Source organism: Chlorocebus sabaeus, chromosome 8, assembly GCF_047675955.1.
Source record: "Chlorocebus sabaeus isolate Y175 chromosome 8, mChlSab1.0.hap1, whole genome shotgun sequence".
Taxonomy (NCBI): domain Eukaryota; kingdom Metazoa; phylum Chordata; class Mammalia; order Primates; family Cercopithecidae; genus Chlorocebus; species Chlorocebus sabaeus.
In genome coordinates this window covers 51757789-51772269 of record NC_132911.1, presented here as the reverse complement: position 1 = coordinate 51772269, position 14481 = coordinate 51757789, and the positions used below count along the sequence as shown (strand labels likewise).

Genomic DNA, 14481 nt, shown 5'->3' with positions numbered 1-14481 from the left:
ATCCCTTGAGCTCAAGAGTTTGAGGGTTGCAGTGAGTTACGATTGTGCCACTGTACTCCAGCCTGGGAGGCAGAGTGAGATCCTGTCTCAAAAAACAAATAAAATGATTTCTAAATTATGTACTTTAGGAATAAGGAAATTATCGTGGAATAAAGGCCTGAGACACAAGAAGGACTAATAAGCAAAAATACAAACAACCCAGAATAAACACAGGATGGAATAACAACACAATCAATAATATTAAAGCTGTAGAGCTGAAAAACTGAAAATGGATAGCAATGAAATCAAACAGGCAGTGACTGGAGCTCAAATGTTCCCAAGTCCTCATATCACTCTAAGCCTGGAGTTAAGATATTAACTTAACAATAGTATATGCGGTACAATTTCAAGGATAATCACCAAGGAACAGAAACAGGGAATATACCTCCTAATCACTAGAGGAAAAAAATAGAATAAGAAATATAGGAAAACAAACAAAAAGGAAAACACAAAAAACATTAAATCGCCAATAAAATATAAAGTGATATGTGAAAGGATAAAGTCCTTGCATATTAGAAATGGAACAAAAATGATTTAAACATGTCAAAGACAGAACTTGTCATGTTGTTTGAAGGAAGAAAAAATGTCTTCCAATAAACTGGTGACAGAAAACCTTCCAAAGCACAGAAAAGTTCAAAGTAAAAGGACAGAAAAAAATGTTTCTGGCAAATATTAACCAAAAGAAAGCTGAAAAGGTGGTTTTGATGGTAAGCAAAATAGATTTTAAGAAAGTATTACTGGCTGGGCATGGTGGCTCATGCCTGTAATCCCAGCACTTTGGGAGGCCGAGGCAGGCGGATGACAAGGTCAGGAGATCGAGACCATCCTGGCTAACATGGTGAAACCCCGTTTCTACTAAAAATACAAAAAATTAGCTGGGGGTGGTGGTGGGCCCCTGTAGTCCCAGCTACTCGGGAGGCTGAGGCAGGAGAATGGCGTGAACCTGGGAGGCAGAGCTTGCAGTGAGCCGAGATTGTACCACTGCACTCCAACATGGGTAAGAGCGACACTCTTCTCTCAAAAAAAAAAAAAGAAAAAAAAAAAAGAAAGTATTATTAAGGATACAGAGGTCACTAATATAGATAAGAAGGTTTAATTCACCAGGAAGACATACAATTATAAACTTTAATGCTCTTACTAGCCTCAAAATACATTAAGCATAAATTAATAAAACTACACAGAGAAATGAACAAATCCACCACTACTGTGGAAGATTTTAACACATCTCTGCCAATTATTGGTAAGTCAACAGATGAAAGTTAGTAAAAAATTAGAAAATTTGCATATACCTAACTAGTTTGATTTGTTGGATAAACAATTAGAAAAACTGCCCGTAATTAGAAAAAATGCATTTTCAAGCACACATGGAAGACAAGAGGCTGGATGAGGTGGCTCAGATCCGTAAGCTCAGCACTTTGGGAGGCTGAGTTGGGAGGACTGCTCAAAGCCAGGCTTCAAGACCAGCCTGGTCAACAAAGCGAGATGTCATCTCTAATAAAAAGTAAAATAGGCCGGGCGCAGTGGCTCACGCCTGTAATCCCAGCATTTTGGGAGGCCAAGGCGGGCGGATGATGAGGTCAGGAGATTGAGACCATCCTGGCTAATGCGGTGAAACCCCATCTCTACTAAAAATACAAAAAATTAGCTAGGCATGGCGGCGGGTGCCTGTAGTCCCAGCTACTTGGGAGGCTGAGGCAGGAGAATGGCATGAACCCGGGAGGCGGAGCTTGCAGTGAGCCGAGACTGCACCACTGCACTCCAGCCTTGGGGACAGAGCGAGACTCCATCTCAAAAACAAACAAACAAACAAACAAACAAACAAATAAATAAGCAAGCTGGGCACAGTGATGGTGCCTATAGTCCCAGCTACTCAGGAGGCTGAGGCAGGAAGACAGTCTAAGCCAAGTAGTTGGGAGCTGCAGTAAGCTATGATCTGGTCAGTGTACCCCAGCAGGGGTGACACAGATTCTCTCCCTTTCTCTCTAATTAATTCTCACTACACACTTGGCCATAAAGCAAGTCACAGTTAATTTCAAAGTATCCTATCATATAGATACTCTTTGCCTAAAATACAATTAAATGAGAAACCAAGGAAGAAATATATATTTAAAAAATCTTCTTACATTTGGAAATTTCACGTTTTTTTCAACTCACAAGTCAAACAGGAAATCACAGAGAAAAGAGACAATAATTTGACCTAGTTGATAATAAAAATACCACATGTCAAAATGTATGGATTACATCAATATATAAGGAAATTTATTGGCTTTAATATAATAAAACATTTTCTTTTCTGATATACATTTATTTACTTATTTTTTTGGAGAGACAGGGTCTCATTATGTTGTCCAGGCTGTTCTCAAATTCTTGGCCTCAACCAATCCTCCCACCCTGGCTCCCAAAGCTCTGGGATTACAGCCACATGCCACCACACCTGGCTCCCTATATTCATTTTAAAATTAGTTTTTTATGTACTTATCACAAAATCAACCCTAAACCTCAGTCAATTACCAAGATCTTCTCTTAGGATGCTGAACCTCACAGGTATTCTACCCTGAAGAGCTCTTCTGGATCCTTCTACTGTGCTTCAATCTGAATGGGTCAGCATCTATACCTGGGCACAATATCATCCTGGGATCTCTTGGCACAAAATCTGCAGGTTCCCCTTTGCTGCTCTGCTATGTTGGAGCTGCTATTTCCTACACCCGTATCTTTTAATTGACTTCTTCAATTCAGTAGTTCCTGTCTTCCAGTTTTCTGAAAAAAGAGTGTGAGGTAAAAATTTTAAAACCATTCATAAAGTTGTTGGTAATCGATCCACAAACTTTATGGGCAGTTTGGCTGGGTATGGATTTCTAGATGAGAACTAATTTTTCCATTCACAGTCCAATCATGTTTTGTTTCCCTCCCTTCTCTCCACGTCTGAGGTCTTTTTTAGTTTACAGTATGCTACCTGAGAGCAGGTATAAAAGTATACATTTTGATGTTGAATTTATAATGTCTTTTTTTTGTCTATACACCATTTAAAGTCCTCCTTACCTCCTAGTTAACTCCTCACATGACTTGCTTCTCCGTTCTATATCTAAATAGAGAAGTCCAAGGGGACTTCCTTGGGGACCAGGACATGGAGGGGAACTGGAGGTAGGACCAGGCTGCATTTCCTAGGAGTCTCCAGGCTCTCCTGTTACAGAACAACCCATGGTGGCCCCTGACCCTCCACATGTGATTACGTTAAGGCCTGGTCGTCTCCTACTGATACCCCCAAGACTTTGCTTTAAATGTTATTTAATTTTATTTATTTATTCTTTTGAGATAGAGTCTCACTTTGTTGCCAGGCTGGAGTGCAGTAGTGTAACCTCAACTCACTGCAACCTCTGTCTCCTGAGTTCAGGCAATTCTCCTGCCTCAGCCTCCTGGGTAGCTGGGACTTTAGGTGTAGGCCACCACGCCCGACTAATTTTTGTATTTTTAGGAGAGACGGGGTTTCACCATGTTGGCCAAGATGGTCTCGATCTCTTGACCTCGTGATCCATCCGCCTTGGCCTCCCAAAGTGCTGGGATTACAGACGTGAGCCACCGCGCCTGGCCTACATGTTATTTTTTTAACTGATACAAAAGTCAAGACAAATACAAAAATCCCCACAGATCCAAATACAAAGTTTCTATATTTCTGATTGTGTTAAAAAGGGAGGGGTGTGGAATTGGCTACTACCTTTGTCTTTAAGTTTGCCCTGACATTTTCCTTTGTCTCAAATAACAAGGAAGGGTGCTTCTGTCTATTCTTTTGCCCTGAAGACGAGTTATCACTCTTTTCCTGGTATTCACACCCATCACACACACTCTCCCACTCTGTTCTGCTCACACAGCTGCAGCTCAGAGGCAGGCTGGCTCAGGCCCGAGGTGGAGTCATCACCCCAGTGGTTCAACTGGATTGGAACTGTGGCATTCCACAGACTGCCCAGACCAGCGTCAGCTTATCAGCAGCCTGCGTTGAATTCCACCCACTTGTCAATGCTTTCTGCCCAGTGAAACGCTATTTCCTAAAATCAGTGCTAGTGTGACAGGTCTGAGCAGCATAGTGTCCCCATGATTTACTTGCTTTTCCTGAACTACCACGTATTTACCATAAATTTTTATCATATTCAATGGAACAGAAGTGGCTTCCCAGGGAGGCAGCATTATGTTAACAACTCTGGATCTTGCAAAAGTTGCTTATCTGTATGAGCTTGATTTTACTCATTTTTAAGACAAAATAAGAGAATCTAATTCAGAGGACTGTTGTGAACATTAAAGTCATTCACATGATACAGTAATTTAGGGCATGGTAGAGTGACTGGTAGATAAATCTTTTCTTGGTGGGGTACTTAGATCAATTTTTATAATAAAATTTTGTAAGTTTCTCCATAGAGCTCTTGTACATGTTTTGTTAGATCTATGCCTAGACTGTCTATTGGTTTGTGTTCTATTTTAAATGGTGTTTTGTTTGTTGTTGTGTGTTGCTGGTGTGTGATCAACATACAATGGCCTTGTATATTGAACTTTTGTAATCCATCATCTTTACTAAACTTTATTACTATTTATAATCCTTTTAAATGTACTTTTATGCAATCATTTCATAATTCCAATTTTGCTTCTTATTTTGTTTTATGGCTGCCTTTTAGGACCTTCAGGGCAATGCTGAAGAGATGCCAGTGACTGGACATCCTTATTTTGTTCCAACTGTAAAGAAAAAGTCTTCAATGTTTTACAGTCACTAATGTTTGCTTTTATTGTTGGTGGTTGTTCATTTTTGTTTTTTTGTAGACGTCCTTCATCCAGTTAGGGATTCCTAGTTTGCTAAGGAATTTTTTTTTTTAATCATGAATGGGTGTTGGATCTTATCAAATGCATTATCTGTATTAATTGAAAGAACTGTTTTCCCCCTTTAACATGTTAATGTGGCAAATGACAATTACAAATTCTTTCTGAGTATTAAAGTAGTTTTTCACTCTTGATGTAAAGCCAAGATCCTATTTGCTATGTCTTATTTAGAATTTTTGTCTCTAGGTCCATTAATGATATTGGTCTTTAATTTTATTTTTCATACTACATTTGGTATCAAGATCATTTATATCAGCTTCACAGAACAAGTTGATTACCTTTTCTTCTGAAAATTTTTGATAAAAATTCTAAGTCTAAGACTCAATCTGTATTTTGACAGTTAGAAATAATTAGGTAATAAAATTATTTAGTTTAGTGTTTTCTTTCCTGAGAAGATTCAAAACTACCAGCTCAACATCTCTAATGATAATTGGACTATTTGAATTTTTAAATTTTTTTCTTAAGATATTTTGGTAATGTATTTTTCCAGGGATTTTTCCATCTTGTCTATTTTCAAACTTAATGGCATAAAGATGCTACAGTAATCTTACATTTTTTCAAGTTTTATTAATATTACTAAAAAATATGTAATATTTCATGAATTTGCATGTCATCCTTGCCCAGAGGCCATGCTAATCTTCTCTGTATCTTTCCAATTACAGTATACGTGCTGCCAAAGTGAGCACATCTATGTTTCCAATCCCTGATGGGACTGCTATCCCTAATTTTCCTTTTTACTATTATTTATCTTCTCTTTATCAATTTTACCATAGGATTATCATTTCTCACTTTTGTTTAGTCACTGTTTATGTTATTAATTTCTACTCATATTTATAATCTTTTTATCCATTTTCTTTGGACTTATTCTATTGTTCCTTTCCTATTTCTCATGTTGGAGGCTTAGCTCATTAATTTGCAGCCTTTCTCTCAAGCTATTCTCCTACTTCAGCCTCCTGAGTAGCTAGGACTACAGGCACATGCTACCATGCCTGGTTTTTTTTTTTTTCCCTTTTGAAGAGGCGGGGTCTTGCTATGCTGCCTGGGCTGGTCTCAAACTTCTGGCCTCTAGCAATCCTCCTGCCTTGGACTCTCAAAATGCTGGGATTATCGACATGAGCCACTATGTCCAGTCCTTTCTTCTTTTTGTTTATTTTTATTTATTTATTTGAGACTGAGTCTCCCTCTGTTGCCCAGGCTGGAGTGCAACGGCATGATGTCGGGTCACTGCAACCTCTGCCTCCCAGGTTCAAGTGATTCTTGTGCCTCAGCCTCCCAAGTAGCTGGGACTACAGGCGCACCACCACACCAGGCTAATTTTTGTATTTTTAATAGAGATGGGGTTTCACCACATTGGCCATGCTCATCTCGAACTCCTGACCTCAGGTCATCTGCCTGCCTTTGCCTCCCAAAGTGTTGGGATTACATGCGTGAGCCACCGTGCCTGGCCCCTTTCTTCTTTTTAAAGTTGAGCTAATTTGACTAAAATTTATTCTAAATATCAAGTCAATGACATCACATAAATTTTAATATTTAGTATTTTTACTTTTCATTAGTTGTAGATATTTTAAAATTGTCATATCTTTTCTGACCCAATAGGAAGTATTTTTCAAATTTTATAGGGATTTTTAAGTATATGTTTTTGTTATTAACTCCTACTGCATTCGTTGTATGTTGCTATACACATTACTCCCACAAATTTGAAGCTTAAAATACAAACATTAATTTTTTTTCATAGTGTATGTGGGTTAGTGCCAGATCCTGTTCTATTTGCATTCTTCTCCTCAAAAGGCCCTTAGGAGCTAGGCTATTATTATCCCTATTTAGCACATAGAAGACTGAAGATCAGAAAGGTTTACTATCTTGCCCAAAAACCTCACAACATTAAATAAGCAAACTAACAATAAAATGAAATGAATATATAAGCATATTTGATATAAATATCTCTTTAAATTTACAAAAGTGGGGAAATACCAGCCTAGTTTCCAGAGCTAAACCTCCATTAGAATTCAAGTGCAGGTGAAATTGATTTATATACCACTGTAGTCAACAATAAGGAATAGACCATCAGTCTAAAGCACTGTGTTCTAAGAGAACTCTCTGCAAGTATGGAATAAACGTTCTATGTCTATGTTGTCTAATGTGGTAGCTACTAGCCATATGTGGCTACTGAGCACTTGAAATGTGGCTAATGTGACTGAGGAACTACATTTTACATTTTATTTAATTTTAATTAGTTTAAATATAAATAATCACATGTGGCTAGTAGCCATCCTATTGGACAGCACAGTTTAAAGGCCTACAGAACTAGAAGAATAAAAAACTATGAATACTTAAAAATTGGTTAATCAACCTTTCAAACACAGTAATTAAAAAGTGATGAATTTTTAAAGTGACTAGGGAAACCATGGCATAAATAAATAAGAGGTTATTTCAAATAACCTTCAATTTAAAGCTTGTCCAAATTATGTTTTTTAAAAAAATGCACAAAATTTATGTGTCATCAAACACTAATACTCTCAAAGTATTAATAGGTGTTTCTCAAAAATTAGCACTAACACCAAAATGTTGTTAGCAATATTTTTTCTAAAATGTATTTTAACATATCAAAACCATATATAATTACTACTGTGTTCAATCTCCTTGATAATATGATCTTTTATACCCAAGAATGCCAGGAAATACCTGAGTGGTCACCTGATGCAGAAAAACAGGATTTTAGGTCCTCACACTGTGTATTAGCAGTATTTAGCAAGTGATATGTGGAAGAATGTATCGCCTATTTTAAGATAACTAGTCTTAACATTTCCACAGATACGTATGACATTATTTAATTTGTAGTGGCTATAAGATATTTATATAGTACAAACTAATTTCTCATGGTTCTGTGACTGAAGGAAATTTTATATAAAAATTAGGGTTCTATAGCTAATAATTAGGTCTAGTCCAAACAAGTAAAAAGCTAGAATACTTCAAAATGAAGGTGAACAACTGCCGTCTTTGGTTTCTATAAAAATGAAAAGGCGAGCTAAGATAAAATAATTCATGTTCAATCCTACTCACCTAACCTCAGGAATTAAAGGCCAGAAAGTAAGTACGGGGTAAGCAATTTAATTTCTTTCAGCATTTTGAAGATATATCCCAGTGCCTTCTGGCCTCCATTGTTTCTGATGAGAAGTCAGCTGGACTGTCACTGGGGTTCCCTTGTATTAATATATGATGAATCATGTTTCTTTTGTTATTTTCAAGATTTTCTCTTTATCTCTGGTTTTCAACATTTTGACTTTGAGGTGTCTAGGTGTATGTAATACATTACACATTTTAACTTATTAAAATTTTGCATCAAATTTGATAAGTGCTCAGCCATTATTTCTTCAAATATTTTCTGCATCATCCTCTCTCTGGCACTCTCATTACACACATTTTGGTGCACTTAATCATGTCCAACATTTTTATGAGGTTCTCTTTCATTTTCTCCATTCTTTTCTCTCTTTCAGATTACATACACATAATCTTTATTTCTCTTTTTTTTTTTTTTTGGAGACAGGGTCTCACTCTGTCACCCAGGCTGGAGTGCAGTGGCACAATCTTGGCTTACTGCAGCCTCGACCTCCCGGGCTCAAGTGATCCTTCCACTCCAGCCTCCTAAGTCCACCATACTCAGCTAATTTTTTGGTGTGTTTTTTGTAGAGATGGGGTTTTTCCATGTCGCCCAGGCTGGTCTCAAACTCCTGAGCTGAAGTGATCCACCAGCCTTGGCCTCCCAAAATGCTGGCATTACAGGCGTGAGCTACCATGACCTGCCTCATTATCTTAATTTCAAGTCCACGAATTCTTTGCTCTGCCGTCTCAAATCTATTATTGAGCCCCTATGGTGAATTTTTCACTTTGGTGGTTGTTCTTTTCAACACCAGAATTTCTATTTGGTTCTTTTCATAGTTTATATCTTTCTATTGATGCTCTATTTGATTAGACATTGTTAATATTAACATACATTTCTTTAATTCTTTAGACATGGTTTCCTTTAGTTCTTTGAACATAGTTATAATGGCTGGTTTGAAATCTTCATCGGCTAAATCAAACATCTGGACCTCCCCAAATGCAGTTTCCATTGCCTGCTTCCCACCTCCCCCAACTAGTCTTCTGGGCTTGCCTCTCTACAACGAAGCCTCCAACCTACGGGTGAGCTGGAGTGGGACAATCAGGTCCGTAATCTTGGCCTGACTCATTTGGTGGGTGATGAGAGATGTTGAAGGCTGGCCATGAAGGGTGAAATGTACCCTACACTGGGAGCTGGGGGAAGAGGGGACCATCTTCGTGACTGGACTCCCTGGAGTAGAGCCCCAGGTTAGTTTCTATAAAATGAGTTTGGATGGTGGGGGAGTGGGTTGTGGCTCACAGGCTATAGACTTGCCGTTCTCACTTAGATTTAGTAGTTATTTTTGATTCCATTCATGGAATGTTTCTCCATTTGCTGTATGTCCTGAGGACAATTTCTAGAGATTTTAAATGCTTGTCTTTCATAATTTTCTCCAGCTAAATGTTTGTTGGAGAGAGAATCCACTGTGTCCTCATTCTGCTATTTTGAAAGTTGGTCTTCTGTTTCTTCGATTTATTCCCATTGGAAATAAAGATTCTCTAGATGATTAGCATGTGTTGTGTGAGAAAACAAAATGGGTCTTTCGCCCTTATTTGTAAGTCTTGAGAGTATTTGGAAACTATCCATTCTGAATTTGTAGACTTAAGTGTGAGTTGTTATTTCTTGAGACATCTTGATTTGTTTGAATACAAGAAATGAGCCAAGTACAAAATTGCCAAGCCAGATAATGGAAGTACAACACACGCAGTGAGGCATGAAGGGGTGCACAGCCATGAAATAAGTGTCACAAGATCCTTGATAACAAAAGCACTTGGGGGTTTGTCATTGTGCTCCAAAACAGTGCCTTGGCCTTCTTAGGGTTTCTAGTAAATCAATGATCCATTCATTCATGTGCTAAATACAACAGGACTGCCCCCTGGATAGGCCCTCTGTGAGGTGCTAGGTACAGGATAGTGGGCAAACAGTCCCTGCCGTCTGTGCTCCTTGGCAAGAAAGACCAATCATACACAAATGTGCAACCACAGATTGTGTGAGTGCTAGAAAGGAAATAAAGAGTGCTGTGAGAGATAGCACTGGGGTGGTAGGATGGTCTAGTCAGGGTTGTCAGGGAAGGCTTCTTAAAGGAAGGTGATCTTTAAGCTGAGCCTAAACAGAGAGAAGCAACGAGTCATGCAAAGGCTGAGAGAACACTGAAAATAGAGAGCATAGCATGTATGAAACCCTAGGATGGGAAAGAGGTTTTCCACAGCTGAGACACTGGAAGGAGGCTAGAAGATAATAAGAAAGACAAGATAGGTGTCTTAGTCCATTTGAGCTGCTCTAACAAAAATACCACAGACTAGGGGGGTCATAAACAATAGAAATGTATTGCTCACAGTTCTGGAGGCTGGGAAGTCCCAGATCAAAGCACCAGCAGGTTTGGCATCTGGCGAGGGCCTGCTGCCTCACAGACGGCTGTCTTTTCCAAGCAACCTCCTATGGTGGAAGGGTTAATGACTCTCTCGGGCCTCTTTTATAAGGATGTTAATCCCAAAGGTCCCACCCCCTAATATCTTGGGGGTGAAGATTTTAACATACGAATTTTGGGGGAGATGCAAACACTCAGACCATAGCAATAGGAGAAAGCAGGGATAAGAGGAAAGACTATATGTTGCATTATTCTTACTTTAAAATTAAACTTATATTTAGGAAAAAATTAAAAATTTGATAAAAATTATTTTCTCTAACGGCATTGGTGAGGGAAAGGGTTTTGTGAGTTCACTTGAAGAGAGAACTTTTAGACAGTCTCTTTAGACCCAGTGGGAGTCCACCATCCTAATCAATGACAAATGCCTGAGAGGAAGCAGTGAAGGTGCAAAGCAGTGAAGGTGCAAAGCAGTGCTCATTGGCTAGCATGTTTTCTTTTGTTTATATAGTGTTAACGTTTTCAGAAACTAGTAACTAAAATTAAGAACCGGAAGACTTTACATAAAATTCAACTTTCTAGTTATCTTGAGAAACTTGCAACCCTGGTAGTGGCTGCCTCAGGATGAGACATGGGCTTCCAAGTCCATCCTGGTGCCCTCCCCTCCATGCCTGGTCCCAGTCCTCAGATGCTGCCACCCTCTTTGTCTCTTTGGTTTCTGTCAGCATGTGAGAACACATTCAAGAAACATTTCAAGGTAGAGACCGGAGAGCATAGTTGTGGGTAAGGGATGCGGGACAGAGCACCTGCACTGGCCTGAGGTTCGGAGGAGGTGAGTGGGTGTGAAGAGTGTAGAGCAGCCTCGGCATCAGGCATAGGATGGGCCTCATTTCAGAGAACAGGGAGCTGTGGAAGAATCCAGAGGCTGCTCAAGTGACTTGAGGCAGGATGCAAGTGAGAACGGGGCTGATTAACACAGAACTGGAAAGGGCAAACTGCTCTATGGAGAATGTGACTCAAAACAGGAGGGGAGGAACATTGGGATCCCAGCTCTGCCGCTATCGACAAGGCACAGAAGCTCTCTGGGCTGAGAGTCCTTTTCTAGGATAAGGGGATACTCTCTAGAAGTCCTTTCAGTTATTTTTGTTTAAGGAACGTTAAATAGATATGTATCTATAGAGAAGGCTGCAGCTGCAGCTCAGGCACCAGCACCCAAGTTGAGGAGCAGATGCTCACTGTGTGTGGCTGTGCTCTGCATGACAACCAGCAGACACCGGCACCATCCTTAGTAAGCTCTGAAATACTGGGAACCAGTGGCTAGCTAGGCCACAGCAGACTCAAGAGATCTGACATCTTAAAGTTATGTGATTAATGTTCATAAAATGGAGCTTCCACTTTGGGAAGCAGTTGAGTACCTTCCTTTGCTGTCCTGCCATAGAATACCCACTGACAAGGCAAAGGTATGCATCCAGTACACCATACTCTCCGCTGCTAGCAATCTTGAGCTAAGGCCTGGGCTGCAGGTGACTTCTCTGCCCCATGCAGCACTGAGCATGGTTGGTGGGTCCCTTATACCTGGTGTGAGGGGATGCTGCTATCTACAGGAGTGATTAACTTAGATAAGTGCTTAGAACAGCCATGATAAAATATCTCACAGAGAAGAAGTAGGACACATGTGTTTAGAATGAGAGTCTCAGAACTGCACTGATTCCATCAGCCAGAAAGCCATTCAAAACTCCTTGGAATAAGAGTCCGCCAAGTGAATTCCACTTATTTAATGTTTAAGATCAATGTTTCTCCCATAGACACTCACCCAAATAACCCCCACTTTCATGACTGTAAGACTGCGGTGCAGGAGAGCAGGCACCACATGACACGAATGGACACGGGCACTAGGAGTTTGGGTACCTGCACAATCCAGATTATGTGAACTCATTTCACAGTCAGTTAAGTGCCTCCATCTCTTCTGTGCTCAAAATCTTAGTTTCCTTCACCTACCAGACAAATGCGTGTTATTACAGATGTAGTTAACTGACAAGAAAACAGGGTTCCCTCTCATTAAGTGCCAGCTCGCCTAAGTCCTGAAGCAGGTGTCTGCGTTTTTATAAAAGGCCTAATCTTATGGGAAGATGCTCACAGGACGGTGCTTGAGAACGGCACAGGGCATACCACATCACACAGATGCGGACTTACAATGGTGAACTCATCATTCAGCTACTGCTGTTTTGCTTTGCAAGGTAAAGCTCCATTGTGGGTAAAGCAATACATAATCATTAGAATACCATGTCTACAGCGGGTCCCTGCCCTTAGCCACCCACACTCCAACCCTCTCAACTGGGAAAACAAGGCAGCAATCAGAAAGTGGTTCCAGGGAAACAGGGTAGCAGCAGAATCGCCTGTTTCAGGCATCAGCAGCCATTCTGCAGGACTTGGACTCTGTGCATTTCTGAGCCATGAGGGTGAGGCCTGGACCATGTTGGAAGAGCCGATTAAAACTGGTGCCAAATGAAACCACATTCCACCGCGCATTCCCAGCAACATAAAATAAGACAGATAAGAGGTTCCTTGTTCACGTTGGAAGTATAAAAGTCCATTATGAAGTTAATATTTGTCTTTAAGAATTTTTTTCCTTTTCTTACCAACTTAATGTCCATTATGCCAATTAAAGAATATTTCAAAAACTGTAAAAATACATGTCTTATCTGTAAAGGCAACAGAACAAATCACAGGGAATAAAAAAATAAAACTCTTGATTTGTAGTGGAAGTTGTGGGAGTACAATTTAATTTCTCTTTTAAAAAAGTTTTAAATGTCCCTTCCTCGTTTCCAAAACTACGTGTTTTCCCTTTCTTTCATTCACTGGCTCAGTTTCATAGCTACAGGAAGGAGGGACAGCGAGAACACAGCAAACGTGTGTGCCTGCGCACGCATGTGCTGAGAGGGCAGATTAAGTGGCTATGTGGGATGTTTACGTGAGTTATGGGAGCAGTTCTTAGCAGTCCACCAAGAATTCCCGGAATCAGAGTCAGGCCCGGCTGTTTCATTCTAGGTCACTGTCAACTTAAGCAGGCTCTAAAGATCAACAAAGCCCTGCCCTTCACTTTATAATCTCTTATGAAGCCTCAACCCAAGGAAAAAACAGAAGAAATCAGAGGAAGAAGTGATAAAACCAGAGAGAGAAAAAAAGGGAGCATGGGGAGAAGAGGGCTGGAACCTGAGCGCAAGGGAGCCACTGAGAAAAGCCGGGGGCGAGAGCGAGGGCGGGGCGGGGTGGGGGAGGGGACGCATTGGGGGCGGGGGCCTCGCCCACTCCTGCAGAGGCTTGGGAGGACGGCCGGGAAACCAGAGACAGCAGGACATTGTGTTCTTCTTCTCAAAAACAACCAGCCTCTGCACTCCCAAAGTAAACAGTTAATCCTGTTGTTTATCTTTTTAACATGAGATGTTAGCACGACTTCTACTGCACAGAAATGTGTTTATTCATTTAAAAATCATATTTTCTCTTTGCTGAAATAAAAGTGTGACATGTAAACTTTTAAATATCAATGAACCGAAAGGAGTAACAATCTTACTTTCCTAAAAGTGACTTAACCAAAAGAAGAGGACAAAAAACCTCAGCCTTTTTTTCTTTTGAGACAGGGCCACCCTCCTTCTGTCTCTCAGGCTGGAGTACTGTGCTGTCATCTCGGCTCCCTGCAGCCTCCACCTCCTGGGCTCAACTGATCCTCCCACCTCAGCCTCCAGAGTAGCTGGGACCACAGGCGCACTCACTACCTCACCCGGCTAATTTTTGTATTTTTGGTAGAGACAGGGCTATGCCATGTTGCCCAGGCTGGTCTCAAACTCCTGGGCTCAAGTGATCCACCAGCCAAGTGTGAGCCACTGTGACCGGCTGAGAAGGGTCTTTTCTTTTTCTTTTTGGGATGGAGTTTTGCTCTTGTTGATCAGGCTGGAGTGCAATGGTGCGATCTTGGCTCACTGCAATCTCCACCCCACCGGTTCAAGCGATTCTCCCGCCGCAGCCACCTGAGTAGCTAGGGTTACAGGTGCCTGCCACCACGCCCAGCTAAGTTTTTGCATTT

General features: G+C 40.6%; 1 protein-coding gene and 1 non-coding gene across 13 annotated transcripts in view; both read right to left on the bottom strand.

Moving 5' to 3' along the window:
- SPIDR (scaffold protein involved in DNA repair) overlaps window positions 1-14481 on the bottom strand; it is a 502324-nt gene that overhangs the window by 68282 nt on the left and 419561 nt on the right. The gene's annotated exons all lie outside the window — the stretch shown is intronic.
- LOC119625006 (U6 spliceosomal RNA) lies at window positions 5479-5585 on the bottom strand. The gene has a single exon (XR_005241156.1). It is a non-coding gene; the product is annotated as a U6 spliceosomal RNA (small nuclear RNA).